The sequence below is a fragment of the Eumetopias jubatus genome, unplaced genomic scaffold (assembly GCF_037043125.1).
Source record: "Eumetopias jubatus isolate StellerSeaLion01/CBP00866 unplaced genomic scaffold, mEumJub1_p1.0 scaffold_17, whole genome shotgun sequence".
In the NCBI taxonomy this organism is placed as follows: Eukaryota; Metazoa; Chordata; class Mammalia; order Carnivora; family Otariidae; genus Eumetopias; species Eumetopias jubatus.
Genome location: NW_028274823.1, coordinates 36,631,648 through 36,641,329, shown reverse-complemented (window position 1 = coordinate 36,641,329; position 9,682 = coordinate 36,631,648). Strand labels below are relative to the sequence as shown.

The 9,682-nt window shown below is 36.0% G+C and overlaps 1 non-coding gene across 1 annotated transcript; it reads left to right on the top strand.

Moving 5' to 3' along the window:
* Positions 1–831: 831 nt before the first annotated feature.
* LOC114205521 (small nucleolar RNA SNORD104) lies at positions 832–876 on the top strand. Its single transcript, XR_003608413.1, has one exon. It is a non-coding gene; the product is annotated as a small nucleolar RNA SNORD104 (small nucleolar RNA).
* The last annotated feature ends 8,806 nt before the right edge of the window (positions 877–9,682 follow it).

The following is a 9,682-nucleotide window of genomic DNA, read 5'->3' as shown; positions in this document are numbered from 1 at the left end:
ATTATGTTTAAAGAACTAAAGGAAAGCATGAGAAGGATGTCTTACTAAATATCAATTAAAAAACTAATTAAAGTTATAGAAATTATTAAAAAGAAAAAAGATATTCTGACATTGAAAAGTAGTCACTGAAATGAAAAATTCGTTAGGCTTAACAACAAATTTGAGCTGCTAGGAGAAAGAATCAGCAAACTTGAAAATAGGATTATTCAGGTGATGCAGCCTGAGGAACAGAAAGAAAAGAATGAAAGAAAAAAAAACCCCAACAGCCTCAGAGATCTCTGTGACAGCACCAATCATAACAGCATATATATATATAATAAAGTCCCAGAAGGAGAGAAAAGAAAGGGGCTGAAAGCATATTTGAAAGAAACACTTCCTAAATTCAATGGAAAAATATTAATCCACATATCTAAGAAGCTAAACAAATTACAAGTAGGATAAACTCACAGAGATCTATATCTAGACTCATTATAATCAAACTGTCAAAAGACAAAGAGAATCTTGAATGCAGCAAGAGGGAAGTGACTCAACCCCTACAGGAGATCCTCAATAATATTAACAACTGACTTCTCATCAGAAACCGTGGAGGTCAGAGACAGTCGCATGACATTTTCAAAATGCTGAAAAAGGCTGCCAACCAAGAATTCTATACCCAATAAAATGATCCTCCAAAAATGAAGGAAAATATAAAATGGGTCACCTACTTCAGAAAACAGTTTAGCAGTTCCTCAAAAAGTTCAACATGGAGTTATCATATGACCCAGCAATTCCATTCCTAGATATGCCCAAGAGAATTGGAAATACATGTCCACACAAAAACTCGTGCACACTGCAGTGATGACACTCCCAAAAAAGCATGTGTTAGACTGCTGATGTGAAAAGAAAAAAAGAAAAAGAGGAAAAGAAGAAAAAAAGAAAAGGAAAAAAGAAGAAGAAAAAAACTTGTGCACAAGTGTTCATAGCAGCATTTATAGTAGACAAGGAATGGAAACAACTCAAACATCCATCTACTGATGGATGCATAAATAAAATGTGGTATATACACATACAATGGAATATTATTCACCTATAGAAAGGAATGAAATACTGATAATACTACAATATGGCGAACCTTGAAAACATTACACTAAGTGAAAGAAGCCAGACACAAAAGCCCACATATGTTATAATTCCATTTCTATAAAATGTCAATAATATAAAAATTCTTACAGACAAAAAATAGATCAGTTGTTGCCAGGGTTGGGGATATGAAGGAGTAAGGAGTGAGTGCTAATGGTATGCCCTTTTTGGGGTGATGAAAATATTCTGGAATTAACATTAAATAAGTGTAATGGTTTCACAACCCTGCGAATATACTAAAACCAACTGAATTGTACACTGTAAATGTGTGAAGTTTATGGTATGTGAAATATATCTCAAAAAAGAAAAATATCTATAAAAAATGTTTCAAGTAGAACCCAATGCACCCTGACCACTACTCCTTCCATCACCTAGTGGTGACCATTATTAAGTTGCTTTTATATTTCTATGGAAATGTTTTATGTATAGGTAAATATATACTTTTGAAATTTACCCAAAGAGGAACACACTATGCACACTGTTGTTATGTGCTTTTTTACTTAAATATATCTTAGATTGTCCACCCCTTTTAATACAGAGATGATTGTCCTTGTTTTTAAAAAATTGTCATAAACCATTCTACACTGTGGATGTGCCATAATTTATTTAGTGATTCCCCTGTTGAAGGACGTTTGAGTTGCTTTTACTTTTTTCCAACAAAAAATCCTGCAGCAAATGTCCTAGAGAAATCTTTGTGCACTTAGGCTGATATAGAGCTAAATTCCTAGCAGTAGTATTGTACACAAACATTTTAAAGAACAACAAAGAGTCAGAGGGTAGTGGAAAGAAATGGACTTGGTGGTCAACTGGACCTTGATTTCTGGTCCTGCTACTTATTAAAGGTGTGCTCTTGGCCAATCTATTTAGCATTTCTGAGTCTCATTTTCCTCATGTGTAAAATTGAACTATGTTTAGGAAACACTTCCCTATTCTTAAAGTTTGCCTCCTTGTTGGGGGAGCTCAAGTAGGGATGTGTTTCTGGCCTTTCTCTATCTCTTTAATCACTCAGTCCTAGCGGAGGTGAAGTGATCTATCTGAGTAAACTTGGTAAGAATAAATGACTCAGATTCTCCATTTTCTTTCTTGGAAGTGCACTCTTCTCTGCTGTAAGTGTTTTTTGGATAGCCCCCATGTTGGGAGGTCAGCATTGGTCCAGCATCCAAGTAACTAGATGGTTTCAGTGAAGGAGGCATTTGTGTCTCTTACTAATCTAAAATCATCTGATTTCATCTTCCATAGTAAGAAAAGTGATATTTGTCTTCTTCTTCTTTTTCTTTTTTCTTATTTCTCAGGTTATTTAGAACTTAGGTGACGAAGAGAGGTGCTATTTATTTGACCCTGTCAAGATCCTAACCAACGATTACTACCTTCTTTGAAGTACGATTTTGAGAATTGAAAGAGATGTTATGTTTGAAAGTATTTGATAGATCTAGGTGCTTAAAAAATGGTAACTATTAATACTACGTCTGAAAACAAAAAAATAAAAAAATAAAAAACAACAGTTACATTACACTCTCACTCTCTATTATGTGTATCTCCATTAGCTGAGACCTTGTTTTAGCTCCACTTTCTGTGTTTTGTATTACCAAAAGAGTACATATATTTAACATACCATTTCAAATTACATGTGCTCTTGCTAAGGTACTTTTTCACCCTCCACATTGGTCAGAGTCTGTCACATGCAAGAAACAGAAACAAAATTCAGTCTTTAGCAAAAGAAAAAAATCTCATGACTTTTTGTGACTGGGAAAAGCAAAATGGATGTGATCTCAGGTGGGACTAGATCTAAGATCTCAGTCAACGTCACCTACACTTTTCCTTTCTTTATTCATTTTCAAGTATGCTGCTCGCTGCTTGTTCACCACTGTATTCCCAACACCTAGACCAGTAACTGACACACAGTGAGGGTGCAATAAAATATATATGCAATGAGATAAGTGAATATCCTCATGGTTCCTGCATACAACTACCCACAGTTAAAATTTGTATTATAAAAATCAAGCTATTGACCTGAGAAACAAGGGAGGCCTTCTCTCATCTGTCCTCAGTATACCTTTAGATCTCTGTCTATCCATATTCAAGTCTATATTTAAATCTCCTAGGGATGGGTTTTTGTTGCTTGAGTCTTATATCAACCTCACTGACCACTGACCATGAAAAGTGATAGGGCAGCACAACTGGCTAGCTTTGGTTGACATGACCCCTATGGCTAAGGAAATGTGACGGGCAGTATTACCACAAATTTGTGGATGGGTAGCCACAAAGAGAAAGATTCTCCAAGAAGGAGGGGATGATGTTAACAGAAAAAGGGAATAAAGGACACTGGGCAGATATAGACAATGGAGATTAACTACATCATTCCATCTCAAGGGTCTGTGCCCTGTTGAAAATTACTGCAGTCTAAATCAAATCCTATAATTGAGAGTTTATAGATTCAATAAAAAGAATTCATCACAATTACTCTTCTCCTGACATTTACAAAGGTCTACTACTTCTCCTAATACTGTGACATTTTAAAAAGCTTTATTGAGGGGCGACTAGGTGGCTCAGTTGGTTAAGCAGCTGCCTTCGGCTCAGATCATGATCCCGGAGTCCCAGGATCAAGCCCCACATCAGGCTTCCTGCTCAGCAGAGAGCCTGCTTCTCCCTCTGCCTCTCACCCCACTCGGGCTCTCTCATGTACATGCTCACTCTCTCACAAATAAATAAAATCTTTTTTAAAAAAGTTTTATTGAGATATAATTGACATACAACAAACTATATATGTTTAAAGTGTACAATTTGATAAATGTTTAAATCTATATCCTGTGAGACCATCACAACAATCAGGATTTTATATATATATATATATATATATATATCTCCCTCGAAATGTTTCCTCATGCCCTTTTGTCATCCCTTTCTACTCTCCCCACATTCCAAAGGCAGACTTACCCATCCATAAACAGCTTGTCAATTTGCACCAAAGAAGACTGCTGAGATTTTTATTTCAATTATACTGAATCTCTGGATCAATTGGGGGAGAATTAAATCCTTATCAATATTAAGTCTTCCAAACTCATGAAATATCTTAATTTATTTAGATCTTCTTTAATTTCTCTCAAGATGTTTTGTATTTTTTGTTTTATAGGTCTTGCATATCTTATCAGACATTTTAATATTTCTATGCTATGGTATTGTTTTATCATTTCAATTTCCGATTATTTGTTGGTATTGGTAAATGGTATTGTTTTATCATTTCAATTTCTGATTATTTGTTGCTAGTACAATTGACTTTTAGAAATACAATTGACTTTTGCATGTTGATCTTGCTGAATATTAATTCTAGTAGCATTTTTGTATATTCCATTGGGTTTTGTACAGAGGCAATAATGTCCTCTGTGAAGAAAATTTTATTTCTTCCTTTCTAATCTGGATGCCTTTTATGTATTGTTGTTGGCTTACTGTACTGGCCAAAATTTATTAACTTTTGCTTTATGGATTTTGAAGTTCTGTTACCAGGCTCATAAGCATATCATGGCCCTTGATAAATTGACCTCTTTGTTATTATGAAAAGATACTCTTTATCCCTGCTAATATACTTTGCTCTAAAATCTTCTCTGCTGGATACAAATATAACCACTTCAGTGTTCTTTTTATTACTGCTAGAGTCAAATATATTTTTTATCATTTTATTTTTAACCTATTCAGGTGTTTATATTTAAAGTGGGTTTCGCGTAGACAGCATATGGTTAGGTCTTGTTTTTTATACAATCTGATAATCTTTGACTTTTAATTGGGGTATTAAGTCCATTTACATTTAATGTGATTATTACTATAGATGAGTTAAAACCCACCATCTTGTTATTTGTTTTCTATTTGTCCTCTGTGTTTTTTGGAACTTTTTCTTCTTATCTTCCTTTTAGATTATTTGCATATTTGAGAGCTATAATTTGAGAACTCTTTTCTTAACTTATTAGCTATAATTCTTTGTTGTGTTTTTAGTAGTTGCGTTAGGACTTATAAGATAAATATTTAACTTATTAAGTCTATCTTTAAGTGATAATATACTACTTCATGTATAGTATAAGAACTTTATCACAGTATGCTTTCTCCTCTCTGTCTTTGTGCTATTATTGTCTTACATTTTACTTCTTCATGTGTTATAAGCTCCACAATATATTGTTATTATTTTTGCTTTAAACAGTAGATTATGCCTTTAATATTTTAAATAATAATAAAAAGTCTTTCCATTTAATAATATAGTTATTTCCAGTGTTTTTCATTCCTTTTCTTGCAGATCCAGATTTCACGCTGGCATCATTTCCCTTCTGCCTAAAGAACTACTTTTAACATCTTTTATAGTGCAGGTCTGCTAGTGATGAATTCTTTCAGCTTTTGTGTGTTTGAAAAGTTGTTATTTTGCCTTCATGGAAGGTATTTTCACTGAACAAAGAACTCTACTTTTAAAGCTTTTCCTCTTGCAGCACTCGAAGATATTGTTCCATTGTTTTACTGCATGCATTTTTTTAACAAGAAACGCATTGGTATCCTTATCTTTGTTCCTCTATATATGTGTCTTCTTTTTTTAATCTCTTACTGCTTTTAAGATCTTTTTCCTTATTGCTGGTTTTAAGCCATGTGACTCTAACTCTTTTATTGTATTTTTCTTCATGTTTCTTGTACTTGGGGTTTGTTGAGCTTCTTGGATATGAGGTTTTATTGTTTCATCAAATATGGAAATTTTCTAGCCGTTACTTCTTCAAATATTATTCTCTCTTCCTTCAGAGACTACAATTACACAAATATTTCTGTAATATCTGCTTGATTTCATTTAATAGTTCACTCATTTTCTCAATTTTACCAATCTCTCTCTGTGTTTCATTTTGGGAATGTCTATTGCTATGTGCTCAGGTCCATTAATCTATGTCTAATCTGCCATTATTACTACCCAGTGCATTTTTCACCTCAGCCATTATAATTTTCATGTCTAAAATCTTGATTTGGGGCATCTTTTATATTCTTCATTTCTCTACTTATGTTCCGTATTTCCTCTAATTTTTTCAACAGATGGAATACAGTTCTAATAAGTGCTTAAGTGGTCTTGTCTACTGATTCTATCATGTCAGCCATTTCTATGTCATTTCTGAGAGCCTACATTACCCAAAAGAGTAACCCCAACTCCAGACCAGCGTGAATTTGCAAAGATAAAACAGATGAATAAAAAGTCTGCTTTTGCCCTCTACTGGCAGCCTCAGGAAGGAATCCTCCCGAGATGGTACCCAGGCTCGTTAAACTGGCAGGCTCAATGGAGACAAAAGTAGGATGGGATGAAGACTTACTCAAATCCTCTGAAAACTGACTAATTGAGAGCACGTTGTTTCCTCCTTTGATAAATCAAAATGCATATATCTGTGTTGAACTCTATGATGTGTCTACATATATTTGGAACAACCTCAAAAGTCATCTAGGGATTTTGCAAACCAAGGATTGGCAAACTATGACCTGTGAGGCAAATCCAGTCACACCCATTTGTTTAAGTAATGTCTATGGCTTTTTAATCCTATAATGACAGAGTTGTGTGGTTTCAACAAAGATGACATAATATCTAAAGACAGAAATATTTACTGCATGGTCCTTTACAGAAAAATTTTGCTTTTCTCTGATCTAGGCCAGTGGTTTTCCCAACTTTGCTCTTTAAAGTTTAAGCAATTCTATGGGGGTGCTCTGGGGTTTCATGGGGAATGAAGGGAAGAAGACAGTACCCACCATTATGACAACCACAACCTCCATTTGGATATAGCAACTCTCTTTTTATCTATTAGATTATCTTTGAAAGTTTATTTGGAAGATATCATTTTGGAAAGTTTAAATATATTTCAAATATTTTTTCAGACATGAAAATGAAGATTGGAGAAGGAAAGTAAATTTCTTACTCAACCTAACATAGCTCCTTATAACCCAAATTTCATGATTCCCAGGTCTAAGAGTTCTCTATACCATCTTAAGTTGAAACCAATTAGGAGAGGGCTCCTGAAGGACCTCTAACCTAAAAAGAAGAAAAAAAAAGGCACAGTGAAAAGGACAGTGTCCAGGTTATGACTGGAGAAAATCTGCCTTGGGCTAGAATTCCCAGGACCACTTCACTCACCTCTTAGCAGTCCTGCCCTTGATTTATGGGATTCTCATGAAACTGTCCCACTCATGAAAGGGGTTGTTTATTCAGCCCCACGTGCATGGTGACAGGAAGGAGTAATGTGAACCTGAAAGGGTTGAGAGACTCTGAAATAGAAATCAGAGGGAAATAAAAAATAGAATAGAAAAGCAAATATGGACATAATAAAACAATTAGCTAGGAACACAGAAAAGGGCCTGTACCAGGAGAAATTCAATGTCAGAACAGACCTGGATGGAAATATGTGGATTCTCCATACAGGCTGAAAAATACTTGGTGCCACTGCACACTCTACTTTCATTTAGAGGGAAGGATAAGTGAAATATAGGAGAAAGGCAGGGAAAGACCACGGGAGTAGCTCTTAGTCTCTTCAGCTCTGACCCTAAACTTACAAACTCTATTCAACCATACAAATACCTCATAAGACCCATTCTCCTGGGGTGCCTGCATGGCTCAGTCAGTAAGCATCTGCCTTTGGCTCAGGTCATGATCCCAGTGTCCTGAGATCGAGCCCTGCGTCGGGCTTCCTACTTGGCGGGAAGCCTGCTTCTCCCTCTCCTACTCCCACTGCTTGTGCTCCTGCTCTCGCTATCTCTCTCTCTGTCAAAAAAAAAAAAAAAAAAAGACCCATTTTCCTTAAAAGGCAGTGTAGTATTTATTCTTTCTCAAGCATAAACTTTGGGGTCTCATATTCCCCACTCCAAGTAGCATATTATTATGGACTGATGTTTGTATCCCCCAGCCCCCAAATTTATATGTTCAAGCACCAACCCTCCAATGTGGTGGCATTAGGAGGTGGGATCTTTGGGAGATAATTATGTTTCGATGACATCATGACAGTGAAGCCCCCATGATGGGATTAGTGCCCTTTTAAGAAGAGGAAGAGACACCAGAGTTTCCTTTCTCCACTATGTGAAGATATAGGGAGAAGGTGGCCATCTGCAAGCCAGGAAGAGAGCCTTCACCAAGAACTGAATCTGTTGGCACATTGATCTTGGACTTCACAGCCTCCAGAACTGTGAGAAATAAATGTTATTTATGCCACCAGTCTATGGTATTTTGTTATAGCAGCTCAAGCTAAGATATATATCAAAATACTTCTTTCAACTTCCCCCTCACATTAGCTCTCCTTATTTATTGGTACCCCAAGATTCAGTTGATGGACTTATTTGCTCTTATCTCTTAGTCACTGTGAAATGTGTAACTGAGTATGTTGCCCTCTTTGAATTAGCTATTGGAAAGCTTAGAGACAAATTTAGGTCCCTCTCATAGCAACAATGTGAGGACTTCTTTGTATGTTTTCTTGTAAAAAACTCATTCTTGGCCCCATTTTATGTCCCTGACTTCTTTTTCCTTCTGCTTTAGGTGAACAGTGTGTGACCTAGAGATGCATGGAGGATAGTTGCCACCTGCTAAGTCAGCATGGTGGTAGCAACAATAACTAGCAAGGGGAAGGGAAATCTCTTGGAATTTCAATTATAAGATTCCAAATTCCCTCCCCACATAGACATTCTTCCTCCACTGCCTGACATTAGAAAATTTTAGTTTGCTCTTGCCACTACTGACTACAATTGGGCCAGCATCTCTTAAAACTCAGTTAATAGAGGAAGGCTTTATCATGGAAATCAAGGTTAGAAATTTGGGTTTATCTGCATGATTCATCCCCATATTATGATAGCAGGAGAAAGGTGGAAATTGTATAGAGATCCATGGAAGGCTATTGGCAAATTAAGCCTTAGAGTAACAGATCTGAGTTTTGTTTGGTTTTTGTTTTTATTAGGAAATAATTTTAAAAGCCTATGTGTGTGGGAAGCTGATATGAAGAAGGAACTGGAAACATGCCTCTAGCAAAATGAGCTGGAAATTTGGTAAAGTTATCATGAAAATGAGGCTAGAATAACCCTTATCCAGTTAGCCTCGGAAAGTGTCCATAGGTGTTGACGGTAACCAGGACCCTAGGTGGAAAAAAGTTACATATGTCATGAGAAATCAAAGCTCATACACACACCTAAGGTTACGAGATCCAAATTTTCACTACCCTTACATTTCAGGAAACCATGGTTTAACATTACAATTGGTCTAGGATTTGTGAAGCGACTGGGACTGAAGCATAAGCAAACTCAAACTAGTTCTGTAGGAATACTTCTACAATTCAGAGCGCACAGGAATCACCACCTCCAAACAAACTAAGATAACTTCACAGTAAAGACGTTACAAACTGTACAAGGAAATAATCTACCATGAGGGAGAACTGGCAGATGCGACTAACTGATTTCAATTCAAGATGGTCAAGGTCTGGAGAAAGTACAGATCTTCCTCAACTTATGATGAGTTACATCCCAATAAACCAATCATAAGTTGAAAATATCCAAGTCATAAATGCATTTAATACCCCTCACCTACCAAACG